General features: G+C 39.7%; 1 long non-coding RNA gene across 1 annotated transcript; it reads right to left on the bottom strand.

Moving 5' to 3' along the window:
* Window positions 1-634: 634 nt before the first annotated feature.
* Window positions 635-9,892, bottom strand: LOC121688758. The gene is made up of 3 exons (XR_006024682.1): window positions 9,780-9,892; window positions 3,456-3,619; window positions 635-3,092 (listed from the first exon to the last, which is right to left on the bottom strand). It is a non-coding gene; the product is annotated as an uncharacterized LOC121688758 (long non-coding RNA).
* Window positions 9,893-10,122: the final 230 nt, after the last annotated feature.

Below are 10,122 nucleotides of genomic sequence, written 5' to 3'. Positions count from 1 at the left end.
AAACCATAAATCATAATATTATGTTGTGAACGCATTTCTTACATTCACTGAGTGTTCCACTCACAGTACTAATCACTGACTAGACTGGATGGCTTATGAGAATGACAGCTGCTTATTGGTCATTCTCGTATACCATCAAAATTAATTTGAAGGTCATATAACTATTTGTTTACAGAAATACCTCCAAGAGGCAGATTGCTGAATACTGTTGCTTTAACTCCAGTTTCATCTTGGACTTGAATGCTTGGATGCTTGAACAACAGGGATGAGTATAGCCTGAGAACTGAAATCTGAAGAGAAATGTTCCATTTTTATGCAACTATTTGCAGCCTACTGGAGTCCAGTTTGATAAATGATTAATGTGTCTGTTTCTGCCACCCAGGAAAGGTCAGCCTGTGGTTTTGTTTGGTCTGAATGCGGCAGGGCTTACATTAAATGGCAAATGTCACTTTCAATGAAGCTTTTCAGAGAATGAAAAATGGTGAAAATATTCTAGCAAGAAAAATATAACAACATAATGTTTGATTTCTATACTTTTTTATTATTGGTAAAGCATATAACAGCATATTTTTAATTTTATATAATACATGCTTTGTCTGTGGCGAATCCAGAACTACAGTAATAGTCATCTAAAAGGAAGCCATGAAGGAGGAAGTCTATGTCTCCCACTGTGAAAGGTATAAGCTGTCTGTGTCTAAATATATGGGTCAAGCATCTTAACATTACAGCCTGGACTTTCAGATTAGGCCTGGAGCGAAGGCTGTAGGAACTCCACAATATAGACCTTCATATACCAACCACCTAATCGTAAAAGTGAATTTTGATTCCAAATCGTAAAAGTGGATTTTGATTCCAAATCCTCTTTTATTGCCGTATTTGAATAAACTGCCTTGTGAATCCATGATATAATTAATAACATCACCCGGAAATGCCCTGTTACATATATTGAATATCATAAAACACATGGACACTGATAACTTTGAATAGTCAAAATTGAATACACACCACAGATTGCTCAATAGAAGCAGCTGGAGGCGCTGCTGAAAGCTTTATTAAGGGAGACTGTCTTAGTGTCCCTGGCCCAGATCTGGCCCTGGTGTGGCATGGCTGAGAGCCAGGTTAGGGAGCTGGTAGAATAAAGTCAAAGAGAAGGTCAAAAGCAGTTCGACGTGCATATCCCAGCGGCAGGACAGGGTGAATTCAAACACTACTGTAAAGAGGTCCCCACTCAATTCTTTCATTTTTTTGGAGCATTTTTGTATTTATGCTCAATTTTCAAAGAAAACATTGTCTACAAAACAAAATGTGTGCAGACTTCTTTCCAGTAGTTGGTGATCTGAAGTGTAAAAACTGCAGGTTAACTTTTTGTCCACAGGGTGGCCATGTTTTCTTGAAGACGGTCTAAGGGAGCCCAATATGAAAATCTAAAAATAGTCCCATCTAGTGGTCAAAAACAGTACAACAATAGCGGCATTTTCAATCATAATTTAGGTTAATCTTAAACCTTGCTCTCACAACAGCAAGCAGTATTCCAGCCATTCTTCCTTCATTCTGACTCACACACAATATTACACAATAACACAGAAATGCATAATTGTGAATTAGAAATGTATAACCAAAACTGCCTGATATGATAGGCCTACTGTATACTGTATGAGTAACACACAGTATTGTATGAAAATATCAAGTCAAGCGATTGTTGGTCTCTGCAACAATAGGCTTTTTACTGCACCTATAACGCACCTTTGCTAACTGGTGAGCTACTTTTCTCAGTGACATTTTGAAATGAACTACTTTATTCAAACTCCTTCACTATTAGTGATAATCACTCTTCATTATACATAAGAAGCCTTCTTGTGGATTTTAAGCACTTTTTATTACCTTTATACACAGTGTGAAAAAAAAGTATCGACCACAAACTCAATGCTTTAGCAGGAGCATCACTGTATAGCTTAAACTTTACTGATATAAAGACTGAAGAAATCTCAACCATCCTATGACAGACTGAAACAGCATGAAAAACATGCCTTCTCCACGGTAGGCCTATGTCTGATCACAGTCTTGACTCTTGGTTACACGGGCAGTAGATTGACAACACTGTCAAAACTCTGACGTGGCAGTTATAGCTCTTCCATATAAAAGTGCACATGAATTTGACCTTAATAGTGTTTTTGTTTTTTCACACAATGGTACTAACACACATGCTGGTTGGATTTTTCAATGTGTTACATGGTATACTGCATACACAAAACCAGTGCAAATATTACTATATGATGGCAGCATAAAGTTAATGAATAAATATACCTACACAAAGAATACAAAAGTATTTATCCCTATACATACATATTGGTAAACAGCAGAGGGTAAGCTACAGTATGCCGTCACATACACCTACAACGCCACTGAGTGGAAAATATGTGAAGACTAACAACTTTGGCAGCTTGATTTGTCGATCAAAAATCTTTGTCTAGTTATACTGTACTGTAGGTGCGGGTCAACAAGTCCAATCTGGACGACAGAACTGTCCCCCTACTGTATCCCCCACTCGCCTCGTCGCCCAAAAAACAAGTGAGCCTCCCTCGGGGACAAGTCATTGGATATCTGGCGGTGCCGCAAGCAGCCTACTGTGGCGTTTCCTAGTCAACTTTCAGCTACAGAAATGGCTGAGGAGGGGCAGTAGCAAGCCACTGGAGATGTCCACTGCGGCAGTGGAGGTGGTCATGGTAATAGCGGAAGGGTTGGGTTGTCCTCTCAGCCTTCGCCGCAGACCGGTAGCTGCCGCAGTGCTGTGGGTTCCGGCAGCTGTTTTAGGTAAAGCCCTGTTCCTGTGCCTGGGCACACAGCCAGGCGGACAGACATGGACATGTCTCTCAGCGGTTTGACCAGCGGAGCATCCATGGCCTGATCTCACAGATGAGGTTGGGGCTGGAGGAGGTTCACAGCGGGGGAAGCATAAGGGGCGGGGGGGAGATGTGCCCAACAAATGCCCTGATAGGTTTCAGTTAGCAGTTAGGTGCCCTGCTCTTTAGTCTCCTCTGGCTTAGGAGGTGAGCCTGAGGAGTCCTGGCTTTGCTCCCCTTCATCATCACCACCTGAGAGAGAGAGAGAAAGAGAGACTTAAACCGCTTCATTGAACCATTATTTCAAAAGCACCTTAAAAAACAACCAAGTCCTCATCCTGCCACATCACAATATCACCCCCACTGTTGTGCACTGCCCACCAAAGTGCAAACCAGAGTCCTCTTTAGGTTTTGGTGCATTCTCTGTACAGGTAATTGATAAATGATTGAGCATGTTCTAATTGCAGATAGATAGCTACTTTATTAATCCTGAAAGATGTTTTGGAGTGTTTAGTATATAACACTTTTAGTTTTGAATGATGTGTCTAATGTATAACCATGCTATTGGCAAAAAGTGTAAGATTACACTAATTTGGTAAGAAACAAACAACCTACCAGTTTTACTGATGTTGAGCTTGGATAGTGACTCAGATAATTCGCTTGATTCGAGGTTGCCTGCGTGGATAGCATTCCTTCTTCCAGTCCTTCCTGAGGCTATGAAGTCTTCATAGGACGATGACTCCACATCAGTCATAGCTGATGCATTTCAGCAAGGTCATCTGAAAGGTAACGAAACATGACACATAATCAGGAGACAAGAAACTACAAAGAAAAATTCAAACAGTGTGGCCTAGTGCAAGGCAGTGTAGAGTAACATAGTATAGAACACTGCGGTGTAACACATATAAGGCCACGGCTTAATTATTTTATGTGTTTTAATGCAGAAAAAGACCCTGGGGTCAATTTACGCTGGAGTTACACTTTAAATATCTAAATAACTTTGCACCCCTGACCAGACGTTTCATATCGCCAAAATAGGCCCCTAAGGGTGATTTTGTGATCAGAGACCAAGCGCATTGTTCGAAAGGGTTGTTCTACTGTTTCTTAATCAGTCATGGGTGCGTTTTGGCCGTGACATCTGTCATTCCCTTTAACAGCAAGCAGCCCAACTTCAAACAGCGCATCAGTATTTTGACAGTAAGCGCATTTGAAGGATTCTGCTTGCACGCGAGACAGCAAAACACGTTACTAGTAGTTTTGGCATTGTGTGCAAATGCCAAATCCTGCTGGAAAAAGAAATCAGCATCTCCATAAAGCTTATCAGCAGATGTAAGCATGAACTGCTCTAAAGTCTCCTGCTATATGGCTACATTGACTCTAGACTTGATAAAAACACAGTGGACCAACACCCGCAAATGAAATGGCTCATCAATGACATCACTGACTGGAAACGTCACACTGGATTTCAAGCAACTCTTCCTCCAGACCTTGATTTACCAAATACAAAATGTATTTTCATCTGAAAAGAGGACTTTGGACCACTGTGCAACAGCCCAGGTCTTTTTCTCCTTAGCCCAGGTAAGATGCTTCTACTTTGACACTATGAATATGACACTTGTAGCTCATTTCCTGGACATGTCTGTGCGTGGTGGCTTTTGATACACTGACTCCAGCCTCAGCCCCTCCCTTGTGAAGTGTCTCCAAGTTCTTGAATCGGCTTTGTTTTTCCTACCACACTTTTCCATTCCAGTAAACTTCCCATGAATATGCTTTGATACAGCACTCTGTGAACAACCAGCCCTTTCAGCAATGACCTTCTGTGGCGTAACCTTCTTGTGGAGGGTCTCAATGACTGTCCTTCTGGACAACTGTCAGGTCAGCAGTCTTTCTAATGATTGTTGCCCCTGTGTACTGAATCAGACTGAAGGCTCAGGAAACTGACATTTCTGTGTTATACATTGTTTATTCTAATATTTTGAAATACTGTTTTTTTATGTTTTTATTACTATTTACAAGTGCTATGAGCTATGGCTTGAAATGTTTCACTTTATGTAATTAATCTAGAATTGATTCATCTCCAGTTTGAAATGGAAAAATGTAACTTTTCCACGATATTCAATTTGTTTGAGATGCTCCTGTATTTAGTTCTGTAATCTGCAGACTTCCTTAAAATAGAACTACATCCCACAGAAAAATAATACTAGTTACTAATATTAGCTACTAATACGAGTATTCTCAGTCAGGAGTCAGGACATTGTCAAAAAAGCACAGTGTTCTTGAAATGCAACAGAAAGAACAACAATGAAGAGTGTCTCTCTCATGTGTGAAATAAAGCTATTAACAGGGTAGGAATTTCTCGGCGGCCACGACGGTTGGCCGTGAGGCCCCTTTGAAAATCAGAGGTTTACAGGCCACGGTGGCCTTGGTGCCCCCTTCTTTCAATATTCTGCTTTGCGTCCTACTAATAGCGATTTTTATTTAGCCTGTGGCCTGTGAAAATAATCTTAGCATTCACAGCGCAAATTAATTTAGTCTTTTACGCAGTGGAGAAAGTGACAGCGCAAGAAAGAAAGTGCGTCCAAATTCACCCATTCTCAGTTGAACTATTCGCGAAGTAGCCTATTCATCACACACACATCACAAGTATCAAACGAAAGAGCTTTTTTCTCAGCTTTTAAACGATGTTAGCCGACAATTGCTGTGTTGAACGGTTCGCGAGAAAAGTAAATAATATAATTCAATTTAATCATACATTCTACTTAAGGTTTTGCGTCCCATGTTCTCCCTACCCATTCATCTCGGTGGAATACTTTACGAACCTTTCTTTTAACACATGACAAACCATATATCAGAATAAACAGGAGACCTTACCGAACACAAAGGTGTTAAGCAGTCCCCTGTACAGTTAGCCGTTCCAGAGTAATCCAGTTTTGAATTTGTAGTAAAGTTCGACATTTGGGCTTTAAGTTTTACAATGTGTTTAAATTGTTCCACATGATTTCATAACGGGCCAAATACAAAATAAATGTTACAAATATCGCCTAGATATAGGTAAATCAGAGGACAGCTGACTAAGAGTTTGTGAAAGTAGCCTTAATGATCACAAAATGCTAAGCATGCATCTAGGCTATTTGAGTTTCTTAAAGCTGAGCTGTGCTTAAATTGTTCAATACATGATTTCATAACAGGCCAAATATAAAATAAATGTTATATATAGCCTAGATATCTGTAAATATTAGATGATCAGATGATTTACAGTTCTATGTAATATGTCATGTTTCATGTTTTTGTAATGTTTCATACAGTGATGCAGGTCTACTGCAGTGAATAGGCTAAATACAACTTTAATCAACTTTGATCATTCACTACTGTATAGTTAACTTTGGCCTTGGTGCCCTGACATGTGGCCTTTGTGCCCCCCACCAAATATGCCCAACTGAAGGCCAAGTGGCCTTGCCCCAGAATGGTGAAATTCCAAGCCTGGTGGTGACCCACCAATTTTTGCACTTCGGATCTTTCTCATGGTATTAAAGTGCTGATTAAGATTTTAGGCTTTTTAACTTTTATTAAAAAGGACTGTGAAGAAATGACAGGTAAGAGACTGGGAGCGAGAGAGGGCATGTGGGTTAGGGAAATGACCTCCGGTCGGATTCGAACCTGGGTCCTCGTGGCCACTTACACCCAAATGTGGTGCGGGTGCGCAACAGCTCCCCATCCCAACCCCCCACCCAAATAGTCATTCAAATTAGGGCCCGGAGAGGTCTATCCTCTCAGTGGCCATACTTCTAATAGCCACTAGGAGACGACATTTATTTTTATTGATAACCATGAATAAACAAACATGGCAAAACACAAAAAAAAAACATTTACAAAGGTTGAGCAAAACATGATAAAAGACTCAGAGCAGGGTTATTATATTATTAAATTAAATAAAGAAGAATAGTGATAGTTATCCTTTAAAAACAGTAGAGACTGTTCAAGATCTAAAATTCATTCTGCCAATGAATTATACAGAGTGCCATTTTAAAGGAAACCTATTTTACCAACAAAGCTATGGCAATGACAGCAGATGCCTGTGTCAACAATAAAGTTTAATCTTGCTAATTACTCACATCTCAATACTACCCGAGTCATACCTTTAGAGCCTGATAACTCGAATAGACAAGACAAAAAAGAGATCTCTAACTGAAACTGAAAGAGTGTTTTCAAGGCAATCCCCTAAAGGACAAAAACAAAACATAACTTCAATAATCCAGGTTTAACCTACTTTTTATTGTATTAGCCTCAGTTATTATTTTAGTGTGCAGAAAGGTTAATATGTGTAATCCCAGTTGGGAAAGGGCCAAGGTTGAAAAAGGCATGGTCCATGTGTGCAATAAGATATGCTTCAGGCATGGGAATGCTATCACTGTCATCACAATGGCATTGCTTTGTGTGCTACATCTCTTTCTGTGTGTGTGTGTGTGTGTGTGTGTGTGTGTGTGCGTGCGCGCGCACATGAATGTGACAAAACTGGCCCCAGGTTGCAGTCAGAGTATGCCCAAGTACAGGAAAAGCACAATGATTATTTCTGTAAGTGCATCTTCGAAGCTTTGTTTCCTCTGGCATTGACACAAAGATGCACTTACAATCTCACTGAGAATAAAAGCGCTGTAGAAATCTCATATTAAGAAAAACACAAAGCATACCTGACCATTATGTTTTTTATATATATATATATATATATATATATATATATATATATATATATATATATATATATAAAATGGATACCTAATATTTACATTATTTATCAATAAAATGTCAACTGGAACATGCTAACGAGTTAAAACAACAACTTCTCACGTCTTCCTCTTACCTGTCTACATTTACATAAAATAGCACTATGTTCATACAACCTCATTATTTCATTGAATATACTATGTAATTGACTGGAGGTTTCCACGTTTGTATCCCTTAATAAAGTGTATTGCTCTGAACTCTGCTCTGACCTATTGTGTGCTTTGTATCTAGCTTAACAGAATTCCTTGAAGCATTAGAGCCTGCGAGATATGCTCAGCCAAAATACAGAACAGCTGAGCTATATTTAGTCTGTGTTATCATCTCGACTCTGTCAGCTGTTGCATTCAAAATGGTGTCACTCGACAGGGTAAACATAAGGAGGTCACCACTATAAAGTCGACCGGCCTGTTTGGGCTGTATGCATATCTAGTAGACACATTGAAAATCTTTGATACAGACTTCCTTTCTACCTCCCTTAACATGATAAGGAGATGACTGAAGAGGTATGTTGGATAAGGCATAAGCAGATGGCTGTCAATGCTGTCACAGGGTCTTATGCCGAGCTTTTGCTGAATAATTTAAAGAGCCGCCTACATTATTCAGTGGCCAACTAATATGGGAAACAATGTCACTTGACCAGGGGAAATTATATTTGAAAACCCTTAACTACCCACTCATGCCATACAGACAATAAGACTGTTTATAAAATAAGGTCAGTTCTATGACCAGAAAATGCTTGACAAAATTGAACCAAAAGCAACTGCAGTGGTAAAGTCAAGGCACAAGTGCAGGGGCTCTCATACTTCCAGGGTCCTCTTTCTTCAGATCCACGTCCAGAAAATCAATATGGACAGTGGGTGGGTGGGAGGAAGCCCACGGGGAAGAGAGACAATTGTGAACATCGTCAGTGAGTACGGTATGCCTGGTTCAGCTGTGTTCAACAAGGCCTTAACAGTAGCCTACACCCTTCCTTCATGGGAGTGCATCTGCTGGAGCACAACAGGACTATTTGACATTATTAGACTAGTTAACAAATGGTCTTGATAAAGCTCATCTACTCAATTCCAAATGTACTCTGAGTAAAAAAACAAAACAAAAAAAATCCTGGCATGACAGCCAACTCTATGGACACGAATGAGAGGAAAGTGACAGGTCAATTTTACCAACTCAAACAAAAGAAGATTGCCTGACCCTACTGTTTGAGAAAGGGGCCGCAAGACTTTTTCAGTTTTCCGATTGCATATTACAGTTACTACTTGCAAGCAGGGATGTAGTGAAGGCTAAACGCAAGTAGTTTATCCACCTCTGACATTTCAGAGTTTATCCACCTCTTATTAGAGTTTATCCACCTCTCAAGAAGTTGATTCACCAATTGCAACTTTTAACTTAAAAAAATTACACTGTATTATCCACATTCACAATATGTGCACTAACCATTTAATACCACTGGTATTGTTATAAACATTAGACAATAACCTCCACCGTCATCAAACATGTTCTGAATGCTTAAAAAAAAAAAAAATCCAATACCGTATGGCGCAGTCCACCTCACCGAGATTACAGAATTCATAGTTTACTCACCTCTTATTTTACCACTACATCCCTGCTTGCAAGCTGAAGGGTCTGGAAATATGCAGGCCTAATGTCACCATTTGAAAGCACAACAACAAATCAGTTTGTCATAATGTATTCTTCAGCACACTGCCCTCCTAAGTTGCTGACCTTCATAATTGCCCATTTACTAGTAAAACTCGATTGATATTAGACACTGACACTGCTAGCTCGTGTAATCTGCAGCCAAGCTGACCACCGAATCTGTCACTTCACTTGTTTCAGGCTAAGTGCAGCGTTCCAAGCACCAAATTGTAGCCTATGCTACTGTCTCTCAATAGTACGCCATTGAGGCTGGCATTGTTTTAAAAGGCGAAGCTATTGTTATTAGCCTACATAGAGCTAGCTACATTAAATAGCCAGCTTCGATTATGCGTATTTAGATCGATGTCGATGTAACAGGCTATATAAAATTCCTTTGTTCAACATGTCTGAGTAAGATGCTACTACCACACGCATGGATCCGTTATTCTGTGATGAAACGCATGATCAAATATTTCCTACTTCCGACTTAAAAGCTGCACAATTCATTCTGACAACTCCTACCTGTTTTATGCTTTGAGGTATCCGAATGTAGGCATGCAGATCGGCATCAATCAGTTGTCGCGTTCGTTTACACTTCAGAGATATGACGGGACACTTTTAGTGGTGCACACTATCTTGACAGCATGACGTTACTGTACTACATGCTGTCAACAGAAGGGACAGTGTGGGTTAGTGTAGCTAGGCTGTTCCAAATGTTTTTATGTGCCCTACTGTATTATTTTAGCCCACAGAATATTTTTCTTTTATTAAGGTGACGTAGAAATAAATAATAACGGCTATTGAGTACATTGAGGCTCTTCAGTCATTTGGGTTTGATTAATAAAAAAAAAAAAAAAAAAAGTTT

This window comes from Alosa sapidissima, chromosome 17 (genome assembly GCF_018492685.1).
Source record: "Alosa sapidissima isolate fAloSap1 chromosome 17, fAloSap1.pri, whole genome shotgun sequence".
NCBI lineage: Eukaryota > Metazoa > Chordata > Actinopteri > Clupeiformes > Clupeidae > Alosa > Alosa sapidissima.
Note: the sequence above shows the minus strand (reverse complement) of the source record. Positions and strands in the feature narration are given on the sequence as shown.